Source organism: Phyllobates terribilis, unplaced genomic scaffold (assembly GCF_046119375.1).
Source record: "Phyllobates terribilis strain yellow unplaced genomic scaffold, ASM4611937v1 Scaffold_9__5_contigs__length_417890890, whole genome shotgun sequence".
Lineage (NCBI taxonomy): Eukaryota > Metazoa > Chordata > Amphibia > Anura > Dendrobatidae > Phyllobates > Phyllobates terribilis.
In genome coordinates, this window is record NW_027362769.1 from 340,831,870 (window position 1) to 340,848,796 (window position 16,927).

The window sequence follows — 16,927 nt, forward strand, 5'->3', positions numbered from 1 at the left end:
TTCTCACAAGTGCCTTTCTGCTCCACTCCCACAGGCGCCTTTCTGCTCCACTTCCACAAGCGCCTTTCTGCTCCACTATCACAAGCACCTTTCTTCTCCACTCCCACAAGCGCATTTCTTCTCCATTTCCACAAGCATCTTTCTGCTCCATTCCCACAAGTGCCTTTCTGCTCCATTCCCACAAGCGTCTTTCTGCTCCATTCTCACAAGTGCCTTTCTGCTCCATTCCCACAGGCGCCTTTCTGCTCCATTTCCACAAGCGCTTTCTGTTCCATTCCCAGAAGCGCCTTTCTGCTACATTCCCTCAAGCACCTTTCTGCTCCATTACCACAAGCATCTTTCTGCTCCAATCCCACAAGTGCCTTTCTGGTCCACTTCCACAAGCGCCTTTCTGCTCCACTCCCACAAGCACCTTTCTGCTTCACTCCCACAAGAGCCTTTCTGCTCGATTTCCACAAGAGCCTTTCTGCTCCATTCCCACAAGAGCCTTTCTGCTCCATTCTAACAAGCGCCTTTCTGCTCCATTTCCACAAACGTCTTTCTGCTCCATTCTCTCAAACACCTTTATGCTCCATTCCCATAAACGCCTTTCTGCTCCATTTCCACAAGCGTCTTTCTGCTCCATTTACACAAGCGCCTTTCTGCTCTATTTCCACAAGCACCTTTCTTCTCCATTTCCACAAGCGTCTTTCTGCTCCATACTATCAAGCGCCTTTCTGCTCCATTTCCACAAGCATCTTTCTGCTCCAGTCTCACAAGCGCATTTCTGCTCCATTTCCACAAGCGTCTTTCTGCTCCATTCTCACAAGTGCATTTATGCTCCATTCCCACAAGCGCCTTTATGCTCCATTCCCACAAGCGCCTTTCTGCTTCACTTCCACAAGCGCCTTTCTGCTCCACTCCGACAAGCACCTTTCTGCTCCACTCACACAAGCGCCTTTCTGCTCCATTTCTACAAGCATCTTTGTGCTCCATTCCCACAAGTGCCTTTCTGCTCCACTCCCACAAGCGACTTTCTGCACCATTTCCACAAAAGCCTTTCTGCTCCATTCTCACAAGCGTCTTTCTGCTCCATTCTCACAAGTGCCTTTCTGCTCCACTCCCACAGGCGCCTTTCTGCTCCATTTCCACAAGCGCCTTTCTGTTCCATTCCCAGAAACTGCTTTCTGCACCATTCCCACAAGCGCCTTTCTGCTCCATTTCCACAAGCGTCTTTCTGCTCCATTCTCACAAGCGCATTTCTGCTCCATTTACACAAGCGTCTTTCTACTCCATTCTCAAAAGCACCTTTATGCTCCATTCCCACAAGCGCCTTTCTGCTCCATTTCCACAAGAGTCTTTCTGCTCCATTCTCACAAGCGCCTTTATGCTCCATTCCCACAAGCGCCTTTCTGCTCCACTTCCACAAGCACCTTTCTTCTCCACTCCCACAAGCGCCTTTCTGCTCCATTTCCACAAGCATCTTTCTGCTCCATTCCCACAAGTGCCTTTCTGCTCCATTCCCACAAGCGACTTTCTGCCCCATTTCCACAAGCGCCTTTCTCCTCTATTCTCACAAGCATCTTTCTGCTCCATTCTCACAAATGCCTTTCTGCTCCACTCCCACAAGCGTCTTTCTGCTCCATTTCCACAAGCTCCTTTCTGATCCATTCTCACAAGCACTTTTTCTGCTCCATTTCCACAAGCGCCTTAATGCTACATTTCCACAAGCGTCTTTCTGCTCCATTCTCACAAGCGACTTTATGCTCCATTCCCACAAGCGCCTTTCTGCTCCATTTCCACAAGCGCCTTTCTGCTCTAATCTCACAAGCACTTTTTCTGCTCCATTTCCACAAGGGTCTTTCTGCTCCATTCTCACAAGTGCCTTAATGCTCCATTCCCACAAGCGCCTTTCTGCTCCATTTCCACAAGCGCCTTTCTGCTCCATTCTCACAAGCACTTTTTCTGCTCCATTTCCACAAGCTCCTTTCTGCTCTATTTCCACAAGCGCCTTTCATCTCCATTTACACAAGCGTCTTTCTGCTCCATTCTAACAAGCGCCTTTCTGCTCCATTCTAACAAGCGCCTTTCTGCTCCATTTCCACAAGCGCCTTTCTGCTCCATTTCCACAAGCGTCTTTCTGCTCCATTCTCACAAGTGCCTTTATTCTCCATTCCCACAAGCGCCTTTATGCTCCATTCCCACAAGCGCCTTTCTGATCCACTTCCACAAGCGCCTTTCTGCTCCATTCTCAAAAGCGCCTTTCTGCTCCATTCTCACAAGTGCCTTAATGCTCCATTCCCACAAGCGCCTTTCTGCTCCATTTCCACAAGCGCCTTTCTGCTCCATTCTCACAAGCACTTTTTCTGCTCCATTTCCACAAGCGCCTTTCTGCTCTATTTCCACAAGTGCCTTTCTGCTCCATTGCCACAAGCTCCTTTCTGCTCCATTCTCTCAAGCGCTTTTTCTGGTCAATTTCCACAAGCGCATTTTTGCTCAATTTTCACAAGCGCCTTTAAGCACAATTCGCACAAGCGCCTTTCTGCTCCATTCCCACAAGCGCCTTTCTGCTCCATACCTACAAGCGCCTTTCTGCTTCATTTCCACAAGCGCCTTTCTGCTCCATACCCACAAGCGACTTTCTGTTCCATTTCCACAAGCCCCCTTCTGCTCCACTACCACAAGCGCCTTTCTGCTCCATTCTCACAAGCGCCTTTCTGCTCCACTTCCACAAACGCCTTTCTGCTCCTCTCCCACAAGCGCCTTTCTCCTCGACTCCTACGAGTGCCTTTCTGCTCAATTCCGACAAGCGACTTTCTGCACCATTTCCACAAACACCATTCTGTTCCATTCTCACAAGCGCCTTTCTGCTCCATTCTCACAAGTGCCTTTATGCTCCATACCCTCAAGCGCTTTTCTGCTCCATTTCACAAGCGCCTTTCTGCTCCATTCTCATAAGCACTTTTTCTGCTTCATTTCCACAAGCGCCTTTCTGCTCCATTCTCACAAGCGTCTCTCTGCTCCATTCTCACAAGTGCCTTTCTGCTCCACTCCCACAGGCGCCTTTCTGCTCCATTTCCACAAGCGCCTTTCTGCTCCATTCCCAGAAGCGCATCTCTGCTCCATTCCCACGAGCGCCTTTCTGCTCCATTTCCACAAGCGTCTTTCTGCTCCATTCTCACAAGCACATTTCTGCTCCATTTCCACAAGCGTCTATCTGCTCCATTCTCACAAGCTCCTTTATGCTCCTTTCCCACATGCGCCTTTCTGCTCCACTTCCACAAGCGCCTTTCTTCTCCACTCCCACAAGCACCTTTCTTCTCCACTCCCACATTCGCTTTTCTGCTCCACTCCCACAAGCGTCTTTCTGCTCCATTTCCACAAGCATCTTTCTGCTCCATTCCCACAAGTGCCTTTTTGCTCCATTCCCACAAGCGTCTTTCTGCAACATTTCCACAAGCGCCTTTCTGCTCCATTCTCACAAGCGCCTTTCTGCTCCATTCTCACAAGAGCCTTTCTGCTCCACTCCCACAAGCGTCTTTCTGCTCCATTTCCACAAGCGCATTTCTGCTCCATTCTCACAAGCGCCTTTCTGCTCTATTTCCACAAGTGCCTTTCTGCTCCATTCTCAAAAGTGACTTTCTGCTCTATTTCCACAAGCGCCTTTTTGCTCTATTTCCACAAGCGCCTTTCTGCTCCATTTCCACAAGCGCCATTCTGCTCCATTTCCTCAATCAGCTTTCTGCTCCACTTCCACAAGCGTCTTTCTGCTCCACTCCCACAAGCGCCTTTCTGCTCCACTCCCACAAGCACGTTTCTGACGCATTCTCACAAGCACCTTTCTGCTTCATTCTCACATGCGCCATTCTGCTCCACTTCCACAAGCGCCTTTCTGCTCCACTTCCACAAGAATCTTTCTGCTCCGCTCCTACAAATGCCTTTCTGCTCCATTTCCACAAGCGCCTTTCTGCTCCATTCCCACAAGCACCTTTCTGCTCCATTCCCACATGCGCCTTTCTGCTCCATTCTCACAAGCGCCTTTAAGCTCCATTCCCACAAGCGCCTTTCTGCTCCACTTCCACAAGCGTCTTTCTGCTCCATTCTCACAAGCACCTTTATGCTGCGTTCCCATAAGCGCCTTTCTGCTCCACTTTCACAAGCGCCTTTCTGCTCCACTCCCACAAGCACCTTTCTGCTCGATTTCCACAAGCGCCTTTCTGCTCCATTCCCACAAGAGCCTTTCTGCTCCATTCCCACAAGCTCCTTTCTGCTCCATTTCCAAAAGACTCTTTCTGCTCCATTTTCACAAACACCTTTCTGCTCCATTCCCACAAGCGCCTTTCTGCTCCATTTCCACAAGCGTCTTTCTGCTCCATTCCCACAAGCGCCTTTCTGCTCCTTTTCCACAAGCGTCTTTCTGCTCCATTCTCACAAGTGCCTTTATGCTCCATTCCCACAAGCTGCTTTATGCTCCATTCCCACAAGCGTCTTTCTGCTCCACTTCCACAAACGCCCTTCTGCTCCACTCCCACAAGCACCTTTCTGCTCCACTCACACAAGCGCCTTTCTGCTCCATTTCCACAAGCATCTTTCTGCTCCATTCCCACAAGTGCCTTTCTGCACCATTTCCACAAGTGCCTTTCTGCTCCACTCCCACAGGCGCCTTTCTGCTCCATTTCCACAAGCGACTTTCCGTTCCATTCCCAGAAGCGCCTTTCTGCTCCATTCCCACAAGTGCATTTCTGCTCCATTTCCACAAGCGTCTTTCTGCTCCATTCTCACAAGCGCAATTCTGCTCCATTTACACAAGCATCTTTCTGCTCCATTCTCGCAAGCAACTTTATGCTCCATTCCCACAAGCGCCTTTCTGCTCCATTTCCACAAGCGTCTTTCTGCTCCATTCTCACAAGTGCCTTTCTGTTCCATTTCCACAAGCGTCTTTTTGCTCCATTCTCACAATCGCCTTTATGCTCCATTCCCACAAGCGCCTTTCTGCTCCACTTCCACAAACGCCTTTCTGCTCCACTCCCACAAGCACCTTTCTTCTCCACTCCTACAAGCGCATTTCTGCTCCATTTCCCCAAGCATCTTTCTGCTCCATTCCCACAAGTGCCTTTCTGCTCCATTCCCACAAGCATCTTTCTGCTCCATTCTCACAAGTGCCTTTCTGCTCCACTCCCACAGGCGCCTTTCTGCTCCATTTCCACAAGCGCCTTTCTGTTCCATTCCCAAAAGCGCCTTTCTGCTCCATTCTCACAAGCGCCTTTCTGCTCCATTACAACAAGCGTCTTTCTGCTCCATTCTCACAAGCGCATTTCTGCTTCATTTACACAAGCGTCTTTCTGCTCCATTCTCACAAGCACCTTTATGCTCCATTCCCACAAGCGCCTTTCTGCTCCATTCCCACAAGCGTCTTTCTGCTCCATTCTCACAAGCGCCTTTCTGCTCCACTTCAACAAGCGTCTTTCTGCTCCATTCTCACAAGCGCCTTTATGCTCCATTCCCACAAGCGCCTTTCTGCTCCACTTCCACAAGCGTCTTTCTGCTCCACTCCCACAAGCACCTTTCTTCTCCACTCCCACAAGTGCATTTCTGCTCCATTTCCACAAGCATCTTTCTGCTCCATTCCCACAAGTGCCATTCTGGTCCACTTCCACAAGCGCCTTTCTGCTCCACTCCCACAAGCACCTTTCTCCTCCACTCCCACAAGAGCCTTTCTGCTCGATTTCCACAAGAGCCTTTCTGCTCCATTCCCACAAGAGCCTTTCTGCTCCACTCCCACAGGCGCCTTTCTGCTCCATTTCCACAAGCGCCTTTCTGATCCATTCCCAGAAACGCCTTTCTGCTCCATTCCCACAAGCGCCTTTCTGCTCCATTACCACAAGTGTCTTTCTGCTCCATTCTCACAAGCGCATTTCTTCTCCATTTACACAACCGTCTTTCTGCTCCATTCTCACAAGCACCTTTATGCTCCATTCCCACAAGCGCCTTTCTGCTCCATTCCCACAAGCGTCTTTCTGCTCCATTCTCACAAGCGCCTTTCTGCTCCACTTCAACAAGCGTCTTTCTGCTCCATTCTCACAAGCGCCTTTATGCTCCATTCCCACAAGCGCCTTTCTGCTCCACTTCCACAAGCGCCTTTCTGCTCCACTCCCACAAGCACCTTTCTTCTCCACTCCCACAAGCGCATTTCTGCTCCATTTCCACAAGCATCTTTCTGCTCCATCCCACAAGTGCCTTTCTGGTCCACTTCCACAAGCGCCTTTCTGCTCCACTCCCACAAGAACCTTTCTGCTCCACTCCCACAAGAGCCTTTCTGCTCGATTTCCACAAGAACCTTTATGCTCCATTCCCACAAGCGCCTTTCTGCTCCATTTCCACAAGCGTCTTTCTGCTCCATTCCCACAAGCGCCTTTCTGCTCCATTTCCACAAGCGTCTTTCTGCTCCATTCTCACAAGTGCCTTTATGCTCCATTCCCACAAGAGCCTTTATGCTCCATTCCCACAAGCGCCTTTCTGCTCCACTTCCACAAGCGCCTTTCTGCTCCACTCCCACAAGCACCTTTCTGCTCCACTCACACAAGCGCCTTTCTGCTCCATTTCCACAAGCATCTTTCTGCTCCATTCCCACAAGTGCCTTTCTGCTCCATTCCCACAAGCGACTTTCTGCACCATTTCCAAAAGTGCCTTTGTGCTCCATTCTCACAAGCGTCTTTCTGCTTCATTCTCACAAGTACCTTTCTGCTCCATTTCCATAAGCGTCTTTCTGCTCCATTCTCACAAGCGCCTTTATGCTCCATTCCCACAAGCGCCTTTCTCCTCCACTTCCACAAGCGCCTTTCTGCTCCACTCCCACAAGCACCTTTCTTCTCCACTCCCACAATCGCCTTTCTGCTCCATTTCTACAAGCATCTTTCTGCTCCATTCCCACAAGTGCCTTTCTACTCCATTCCCACAAGCGACTTTCTGCACCATTTCTACAAGCGGCTTTCTCCTCCACTCTCACAAGCATCTTTCTGCTCCATTCTCACAAGTGCCTTTCTGCTCCACTCCCACAAGCGTCTTTCTGCTCCATTCCCACAAGTGCCTTTCTGCTCCATTCCCACAAGCGACTTTCTGCACCATTTCCACAAGTCCCTTTCTGCTCCATTCTCACAAGCGTCTTTCTGCTTCATTCTCACAAGTACCTTTCTGCTCCATTTCCATAAACGTCTTTCTGCTCCATTCTCACAAGCGCCTTTATGCTCCATTCCCACAAGCGCCTTTCTCCTCCACTTCCACAAGCGCCTTTCTGCTCCACTCCCACAAGCACCTTTCTTCTCCACTCCCACAAGCGCCTTTCTGCTCCATTCCCACAAATGCCTTTCTACTCCATTCCCACAAGTGACTTTCTGCACCATTTCCACAAGCGGCTTTCTCCTCCACTCTCACAAGCATCTTTCTGCTCCATTCTCACAAATGCCTTACTGCTCCACTCCCACAAGCATCTTTCTGCTCCATTTCCACAAGAGCCTTTCTGATCCATTCTCACAAGCACTCTTTCTGCTCCATTTCCACAAGCGCCTTAATGCTACATTTGCACAAGCGTCTTTCTGCTCCATTCTCACAAGCGACTTTATGCTCCATTCCCACAAGCGCCTTTCTGCTTCATATCCACAAGCGCCTTTCTGCTCCATTTCGACAAGCTCCTTTCTGCTCCATTCTCACAAGCACTTTTTCTGCTCCATTTCCACAAGCTTCTTTCTGCTCCATTCTCACAATTGACTTTATGCTCCATTCCCACAAGCGCCTTTCTGCTCCATTCCCACAAGCGCCTTTATGCTCCATTCCCACAAGCGCCATTCTGCTCCATTTCCATAAGAGCCTTTCTACTCCATTTCCACAAGCGTCTTTCTGCTCCATTCTCGCAAGCGCCTTTATGGTCTATTCCCACAAGCGCCTTTCTGCACCATTTCCACAAGCGCCTCTCTGCTCCATTCTCAAAAGCGCCTTTCTGCTCAATTCTCACAAGTGCCTTAATGCTCCATTCCCACAAGCGCCTTTCTGCTCCATTTCCACAAGCGCCTTTCTGCTCAAATCTCACAAGCACTTTTTCTGCTCCATTTACACAAGCGCCTTTCTGCTTTATTTCGATAAGCACCTTTCTTCTCCATTTCCACAAGCATCTTTCTGCTCCATACTAACAAGCGCCTTTCTGCTCCATTTCCACAAGCGTCTTTGTGCTCCATTCTCACAAGCGTCTTTCTGCTCCATTTCCACAAGCGTCTTTCTGCTCCAATCTCACAAGTGCATTTATGCTCCATTCCCACAAGCGCCTTTATGCTCCATTCCCACAAGCGCCTTTCTGCTCCACTTCCACAAGCTCCTTTCTGCTCCACTTCCAAAAGCACCTTTCTGCTCCACTCACACAAGCGCCTTTCTGCTCCATTTCCACAAGCATCTTTCTGCTCCTTTCCCACAAGTGCCTTTCTGGTCCTTTCCCACAAGCGACTTTCTGCACCATTTCCACAAGCGCCTTTCTGCTCCATTCTCACAAGCGTCTTTCTGCTCTATTCTCACAAGTGCCTTTCTGCTCCACTCCCACAGGCGCCTTTCAGCTCAAATTCCACAAGCGTCTTTCTGCTCCATTTTCACAAGCGCCTTTCTGCTCCATTTACACAAGCGTCTTTCTACTCCATTCTCAAAAGCACCTTTATGCTCCATTCCCACAAGCACCTTTCTGCTCCATTTCCACAAGCGTCTTTCTGCTCCATTCTCACAAGCGCCTTTATGCTCCATTCCCACAAGCGACTTTCTGCTCCACTTCCACAAGCGCCTTTCTGCTCCACTCCCACAAGCACCTTTCTTCTCCACTCCCACAAGCGCCCTTCTGCTCCATTTCCACAAGCATCTTTCTGCTCCATTCCCACAAGTGCCTTTCTGCTCCATTCCCACAAGCGACTTTCTGCACCATTTCCACAAGCGCCTTTCTCCTCCTTTCTCACAAGCATCTTTCTGCTCCATTCTCACAAGTGCCTTTCTGCTCCACTCCCACAAGCGTCTTTCTGCTCCATTTCCACAAGCGCCTTTCTGATCCATTCTCACAAGCACTTTTTCTGCTCCATTTCCACAAGCGCCTTAATGCTTCTTTTCCACAAGCGTCTTTCTGCTCCATTCTCACAAGCGACTTTATGCTCCATTCCCACAAGCGCCTTTCTGCTCCATTTCCACAAGCGCCTTTCTGCTCCAATCTCACAAGCACTTTTTCTGCTCCATTTCCACAAGGGTCTTTCTGCTCCATTCTCACAAGTGCCTTAATGCTCCATTCCCACAAGCGCCTTTCTGCTCCATTTCCACAAGCACCTTTCTGCTCCATTCTCACAAGCACTTTTTCTGCTCCATTTACGCAAGCTCCTTTCTGCTCTATTTCCACAAGCGCCTTTCTTCTCCATTTCCACAAGCGTCTTTCTGCTCCATTCTAACAAGCGCCTTCCTGCTCCATTTCCACAAGCGTCTTTCTGATCCATTCTCACAAGCGCCTTTCTGCTCCATTTCCACAAGCGTCTTTCTGCTCGATTCTCACAAGTGCCTTTATGCTCCATTCCCACAAGCGCCTTTATGCTCCATTCCCACAAGCGCCTTTCTGCTCCACTTCCACAAGCGCCTCTCTGCTCCACTCCCACAAGCACCTTTCTGCTCCACTCACACAAGCGCCTTTCTGCTCCATTTCCACAAGCATCTTTCTGCTCCATGCCAACAAGTACCTTTCTCCTCCATTCCCACAAGCGACTTTCTGCACCATTTCCACAAGCGCCTTTCGGCTCCATTCTCACAAGCGTCTTTCTGCTCCTTTCTCACAAGTGCCATTCTGCTCCACTCCCACAGGCGCCTTTCTGCTCCATTTCCACAAGCGTCTTTCTGCTCCATTCTCACAAGCGCATTTCTGCTCCATTTACACAAGCGTCTTTCTACTCAATTCTCAAAAGCGCATTTCTGCTCCATTTACACAAGCGTCTTTCTACTCCACTCTCACAAGCACCTTTATGCTCCATTCCTACAAGCGCCTTTCTGCTCCATTTCCACAAACGTCTTTCTGCTCCATTCTCACAAGCGCCTTTCTGCTCCACTTCCACTAGAGCCTTTCTGCTCCACTCCCACAAGAATCTTTCTGCTCCACTCCTACAAGCGCCTTTCTGCTCCATTTCCCCATCGCCTTTCTGCTCCATTCCCACAGAAACCTTTCTGCTCCATTCCCACATGCGCCTTTCTGCTCCATTCTCACAAGCGCCTTTATGCTCCATTTCCACAAGTGCCTTTCTGCTCCACTTCCACAAGCGTCTTTCTGCTCCATTCTCACAAAAACCTTTCGGCTCCATTCCCACAAGCGCCTTTCTACTGCACTTCCACAAGCGCCTTTCTGCTCCACTCCCACAAGCACCTTTCTACTCCACTCCCACAAGTGCCTTTCTGCTCGATTTCCACAAGCGCCTTTCTGCTCCATTCCCACAAGCGCCTTTCTGCTCCATTCCCACAAGCGCCTTTCTGCTCCTTTTCCACAAGCGTCTTTCTGCTCCATTCTCACAAGCGCCTTTCTGCTCCATTTCCACAAGCGTCTTTCTGCTTCATTCTCACAAGCTCCTTTAAGCTCCATTCCCATAAGCGCTTTTCTGCTCCACTTCCACAAGCGCTTTTCTGCTCCACTCCCACAAGCACCCTTCTGCTCAACTCCCACAAGCTCCTTTCTGCTCCATTTCCACAAGCATCTTTCTGCTCCATTCCCACAAGTGCCTTTCTGCTCCATTCCCACAAGCGACTTTGTGCACCATTTCCACAAGCGCCTTTCTGCTCCAATCTCACAAGCGCCTTTCTGCTCCATTCTCACAACGCCTTTCTGCTCCATTCTCACAAGAGCCTTTCTGCTCCATTTCCACAAGCGTCTTTCTGCTCCACTTCCACAAGCGCCTTTCTGCTCCACTCCCACAAGCACCTTTCTGCTCCACTCACACAAGCGCCTTTCTGCTCCATTTCCACAAGCATCTTTCTGCTCCATTCCCACAAGTGCCTTTCTGCTCCATTCCCACAAGCGACTTTCTGCACCATTTCCAAAAGTGCCTTTGTGCTCCATTCTCACAAGCGTCTTTCTGCTTCATTCTCACAAGTACCTTTCTGCTCCATTTCCATAAGCGTCTTTCTGCTCCATTCTCACAAGCGCCTTTATGCTCCATTCCCACAAGCGCCTTTCTCCTCCACTTCCACAAGCGCCTTTCTGCTCCACTCCCACAAGCACCTTTCTTCTCCACTCCCACAATCGCCTTTCTGCTCCATTTCTACAAGCATCTTTCTGCTCCATTCCCACAAGTGCCTTTCTACTCCATTCCCACAAGCGACTTTCTGCACCATTTCTACAAGCGGCTTTCTCCTCCACTCTCACAAGCATCTTTCTGCTCCATTCTCACAAGTGCCTTTCTGCTCCACTCCCACAAGCGTCTTTCTGCTCCATTCCCACAAGTGCCTTTCTGCTCCATTCCCACAAGCGACTTTCTGCACCATTTCCACAAGTCCCTTTCTGCTCCATTCTCACAAGCGTCTTTCTGCTTCATTCTCACAAGTACCTTTCTGCTCCATTTCCATAAACGTCTTTCTGCTCCATTCTCACAAGCGCCTTTATGCTCCATTCCCACAAGCGCCTTTCTCCTCCACTTCCACAAGCGCCTTTCTGCTCCACTCCCACAAGCACCTTTCTTCTCCACTCCCACAAGCGCCTTTCTGCTCCATTCCCACAAATGCCTTTCTACTCCATTCCCACAAGTGACTTTCTGCACCATTTCCACAAGCGGCTTTCTCCTCCACTCTCACAAGCATCTTTCTGCTCCATTCTCACAAATGCCTTACTGCTCCACTCCCACAAGCATCTTTCTGCTCCATTTCCACAAGAGCCTTTCTGATCCATTCTCACAAGCACTCTTTCTGCTCCATTTCCACAAGCGCCTTAATGCTACATTTGCACAAGCGTCTTTCTGCTCCATTCTCACAAGCGACTTTATGCTCCATTCCCACAAGCGCCTTTCTGCTTCATATCCACAAGCGCCTTTCTGCTCCATTTCGACAAGCTCCTTTCTGCTCCATTCTCACAAGCACTTTTTCTGCTCCATTTCCACAAGCTTCTTTCTGCTCCATTCTCACAATTGACTTTATGCTCCATTCCCACAAGCGCCTTTCTGCTCCATTCCCACAAGCGCCTTTATGCTCCATTCCCACAAGCGCCATTCTGCTCCATTTCCATAAGAGCCTTTCTACTCCATTTCCACAAGCGTCTTTCTGCTCCATTCTCGCAAGCGCCTTTATGGTCTATTCCCACAAGCGCCTTTCTGCACCATTTCCACAAGCGCCTCTCTGCTCCATTCTCAAAAGCGCCTTTCTGCTCAATTCTCACAAGTGCCTTAATGCTCCATTCCCACAAGCGCCTTTCTGCTCCATTTCCACAAGCGCCTTTCTGCTCAAATCTCACAAGCACTTTTTCTGCTCCATTTACACAAGCGCCTTTCTGCTTTATTTCGATAAGCACCTTTCTTCTCCATTTCCACAAGCATCTTTCTGCTCCATACTAACAAGCGCCTTTCTGCTCCATTTCCACAAGCGTCTTTGTGCTCCATTCTCACAAGCGTCTTTCTGCTCCATTTCCACAAGCGTCTTTCTGCTCCAATCTCACAAGTGCATTTATGCTCCATTCCCACAAGCGCCTTTATGCTCCATTCCCACAAGCGCCTTTCTGCTCCACTTCCACAAGCTCCTTTCTGCTCCACTTCCAAAAGCACCTTTCTGCTCCACTCACACAAGCGCCTTTCTGCTCCATTTCCACAAGCATCTTTCTGCTCCTTTCCCACAAGTGCCTTTCTGGTCCTTTCCCACAAGCGACTTTCTGCACCATTTCCACAAGCGCCTTTCTGCTCCATTCTCACAAGCGTCTTTCTGCTCTATTCTCACAAGTGCCTTTCTGCTCCACTCCCACAGGCGCCTTTCAGCTCAAATTCCACAAGCGTCTTTCTGCTCCATTTTCACAAGCGCCTTTCTGCTCCATTTACACAAGCGTCTTTCTACTCCATTCTCAAAAGCACCTTTATGCTCCATTCCCACAAGCACCTTTCTGCTCCATTTCCACAAGCGTCTTTCTGCTCCATTCTCACAAGCGCCTTTATGCTCCATTCCCACAAGCGACTTTCTGCTCCACTTCCACAAGCGCCTTTCTGCTCCACTCCCACAAGCACCTTTCTTCTCCACTCCCACAAGCGCCCTTCTGCTCCATTTCCACAAGCATCTTTCTGCTCCATTCCCACAAGTGCCTTTCTGCTCCATTCCCACAAGCGACTTTCTGCACCATTTCCACAAGCGCCTTTCTCCTCCTTTCTCACAAGCATCTTTCTGCTCCATTCTCACAAGTGCCTTTCTGCTCCACTCCCACAAGCGTCTTTCTGCTCCATTTCCACAAGCGCCTTTCTGATCCATTCTCACAAGCACTTTTTCTGCTCCATTTCCACAAGCGCCTTAATGCTTCTTTTCCACAAGCGTCTTTCTGCTCCATTCTCACAAGCGACTTTATGCTCCATTCCCACAAGCGCCTTTCTGCTCCATTTCCACAAGCGCCTTTCTGCTCCAATCTCACAAGCACTTTTTCTGCTCCATTTCCACAAGGGTCTTTCTGCTCCATTCTCACAAGTGCCTTAATGCTCCATTCCCACAAGCGCCTTTCTGCTCCATTTCCACAAGCACCTTTCTGCTCCATTCTCACAAGCACTTTTTCTGCTCCATTTACGCAAGCTCCTTTCTGCTCTATTTCCACAAGCGCCTTTCTTCTCCATTTCCACAAGCGTCTTTCTGCTCCATTCTAACAAGCGCCTTCCTGCTCCATTTCCACAAGCGTCTTTCTGATCCATTCTCACAAGCGCCTTTCTGCTCCATTTCCACAAGCGTCTTTCTGCTCGATTCTCACAAGTGCCTTTATGCTCCATTCCCACAAGCGCCTTTATGCTCCATTCCCACAAGCGCCTTTCTGCTCCACTTCCACAAGCGCCTCTCTGCTCCACTCCCACAAGCACCTTTCTGCTCCACTCACACAAGCGCCTTTCTGCTCCATTTCCACAAGCATCTTTCTGCTCCATGCCAACAAGTGCCTTTCTCCTCCATTCCCACAAGCGACTTTCTGCACCATTTCCACAAGCGCCTTTCGGCTCCATTCTCACAAGCGTCTTTCTGCTCCTTTCTCACAAGTGCCATTCTGCTCCACTCCCACAGGCGCCTTTCTGCTCCATTTCCACAAGCGTCTTTCTGCTCCATTCTCACAAGCGCATTTCTGCTCCATTTACACAAGCGTCTTTCTACTCAATTCTCAAAAGCGCATTTCTGCTCCATTTACACAAGCGTCTTTCTACTCCACTCTCACAAGCACCTTTATGCTCCATTCCTACAAGCGCCTTTCTGCTCCATTTCCACAAACGTCTTTCTGCTCCATTCTCACAAGCGCCTTTCTGCTCCACTTCCACTAGAGCCTTTCTGCTCCACTCCCACAAGAATCTTTCTGCTCCACTCCTACAAGCGCCTTTCTGCTCCATTTCCCCATCGCCTTTCTGCTCCATTCCCACAGAAACCTTTCTGCTCCATTCCCACATGCGCCTTTCTGCTCCATTCTCACAAGCGCCTTTATGCTCCATTTCCACAAGTGCCTTTCTGCTCCACTTCCACAAGCGTCTTTCTGCTCCATTCTCACAAAAACCTTTCGGCTCCATTCCCACAAGCGCCTTTCTACTGCACTTCCACAAGCGCCTTTCTGCTCCACTCCCACAAGCACCTTTCTACTCCACTCCCACAAGTGCCTTTCTGCTCGATTTCCACAAGCGCCTTTCTGCTCCATTCCCACAAGCGCCTTTCTGCTCCATTTCCACAAGCATCTTTCTGCTCCATTCCCACAAGTGCCTTTCTGCTCCATTCCCACAAGCGACTTTGTGCACCATTTCCACAAGCGCCTTTCTGCTCCAATCTCACAAGCGCCTTTCTGCTCCATTCTCACAACGCCTTTCTGCTCCATTCTCACAAGAGCCTTTCTGCTCCATTTCCACAAGCGTCTTTCTGCTCCACTTCCACAAGCGCCTTTCTGCTCCACTCCAACAAGCACCTTTATACTCCACTCCCACAAACGCCTTTCTGCTCGATTTCCACAAGCGCCTTTCTACTCCATTCCGACAAGCGCCTTTCTGCTCCATTCCCACAAGCGCCTTTCTGCTCCTTTTCCACAAGCGTCTTTCTGCTCCATTCTCACAAGCGCCTTTCTGCTCCATTTCCACAAGCGTCTTTCTGCTTCATTCTCACAAGCTCCTTTAAGCTCCATTCCCATAAGCGCTTTTCTGCTCCACTTCCACAAGCGCTTTTCTGCTCCACTCCCACAAGCACCCTTCTGCTCAACTCCCACAAGCTCCTTTCTGCTCCATTTCCACAAGCATCTTTCTGCTCCATTCCCACAAGTGCCTTTCTGCTCCATTCCCACAAATGACTTTGTGCACCATTTCCACAAGCGCCTTTCTGCTCCAATCTCACAAGCGCCTTTCTGCTCCATTCTCACAACGCCTTTCTGCTCCATTCTCACAAGAGCCTTTCTGCTCCATTTCCACAAGCGTCTTTCTTCTCCATTCTCACAAGCGCATTTCTGCTCCATTTACACAAGCGTCTTTCTGCTCCATTCTCACAAGAGCCTTTCTGCTCCATTTCCACAAGCGTCTTTCTTCTCCATTCTCACAAGCGCATTTCTGCTCCATTTCCACAAGCGTCTTTCTGCTCCATTCTCACAAGTGCCTTTCTGCTCCATTTCCACAAACGTCTTTCTGCTCCATTCTCACAAGCGCCTTTATGCTTCATTCTCACAAGTACCTTTCTGCTCCATTTCCATAAGCGTTTTTCTGCTCCATACTAACAAGCGCCTTTCTGCTCCATTTCCACAAGCGTCTTTCTGCTCCATTCTCACAAGCGTCTTTCTGCTCCATTTCCACAAGCGTCTTTCTGCTCCAATCTCACAAGTGCATTTATGCTCCATTCCCACAAGCGCCTTTATGCTCCATTCCCACAAGCGCCTTTCTGCTCCACTTCCACAAGCTCCTTTCTGCTCCACTTCCAAAAGCACCTTTCTGCTCCACTCACACAAGCGCCTTTCTGCTCCATTTCCACAAGCATCTTTCTGCTTCTTTCCCACAAGTGCCTTTCTGCTCCATTCCCTCAAGCGACTTTCTGCACCATTTCCACAAGCGCCTTTCTGCTCCATTCTCACAAGCGTCTTTCTGCTCCATTCTCACCAGTGCCTTTCTGCTCCACTCCCACAGGCGCCTTTCAGCTCCATTTCCACAAGCGACTTTCTGTTCCATTCCCAGAAGCGCCTTTCTGCTCCATTCCCACAAGTGCATTTCTGCTCCATTTCCACAAGCGTCTTTCTGCTCCATTCTCACAAGCGCATTTCTGCTCCATTTACACAAGCATCTTTCTGCTCCATTCTCAAAAGCACCTTTATGCTCCATTCCCACAAGCACCTTTCTGCTCCACTTCCACAAGCGTCTTTCTGCTCCATTCTCACAAGTGCCTTTCTGTTCCATTTCCACAAGCGTCTTTTTGCTCCATTCTCACAATCGCCTTTATGCTCCATTCCCACAAGCGCCTTTCTGCTCCACTTCCACAAGCGTCTTTCTGCTCCATTTTCACAAGCGCCTTTCTGCTCCATTTACACAAGCGTCTTTCTACTCCATTCTCAAAAGCACCTTTATGCTCCATTCCCACAAGCACCTTTCTGCTCCATTTCCACAAGCGTCTTTCTGCTCCATTCTCACAAGCGCCTTTATGCTCCATTCCCACAAGCGACTTTCTGCTCCACTTCCACAAGCGCCTTTCTGCTCCACTCCCACAAGCACCTTTCTTCTCCACTCCCACAAGCGCCCTT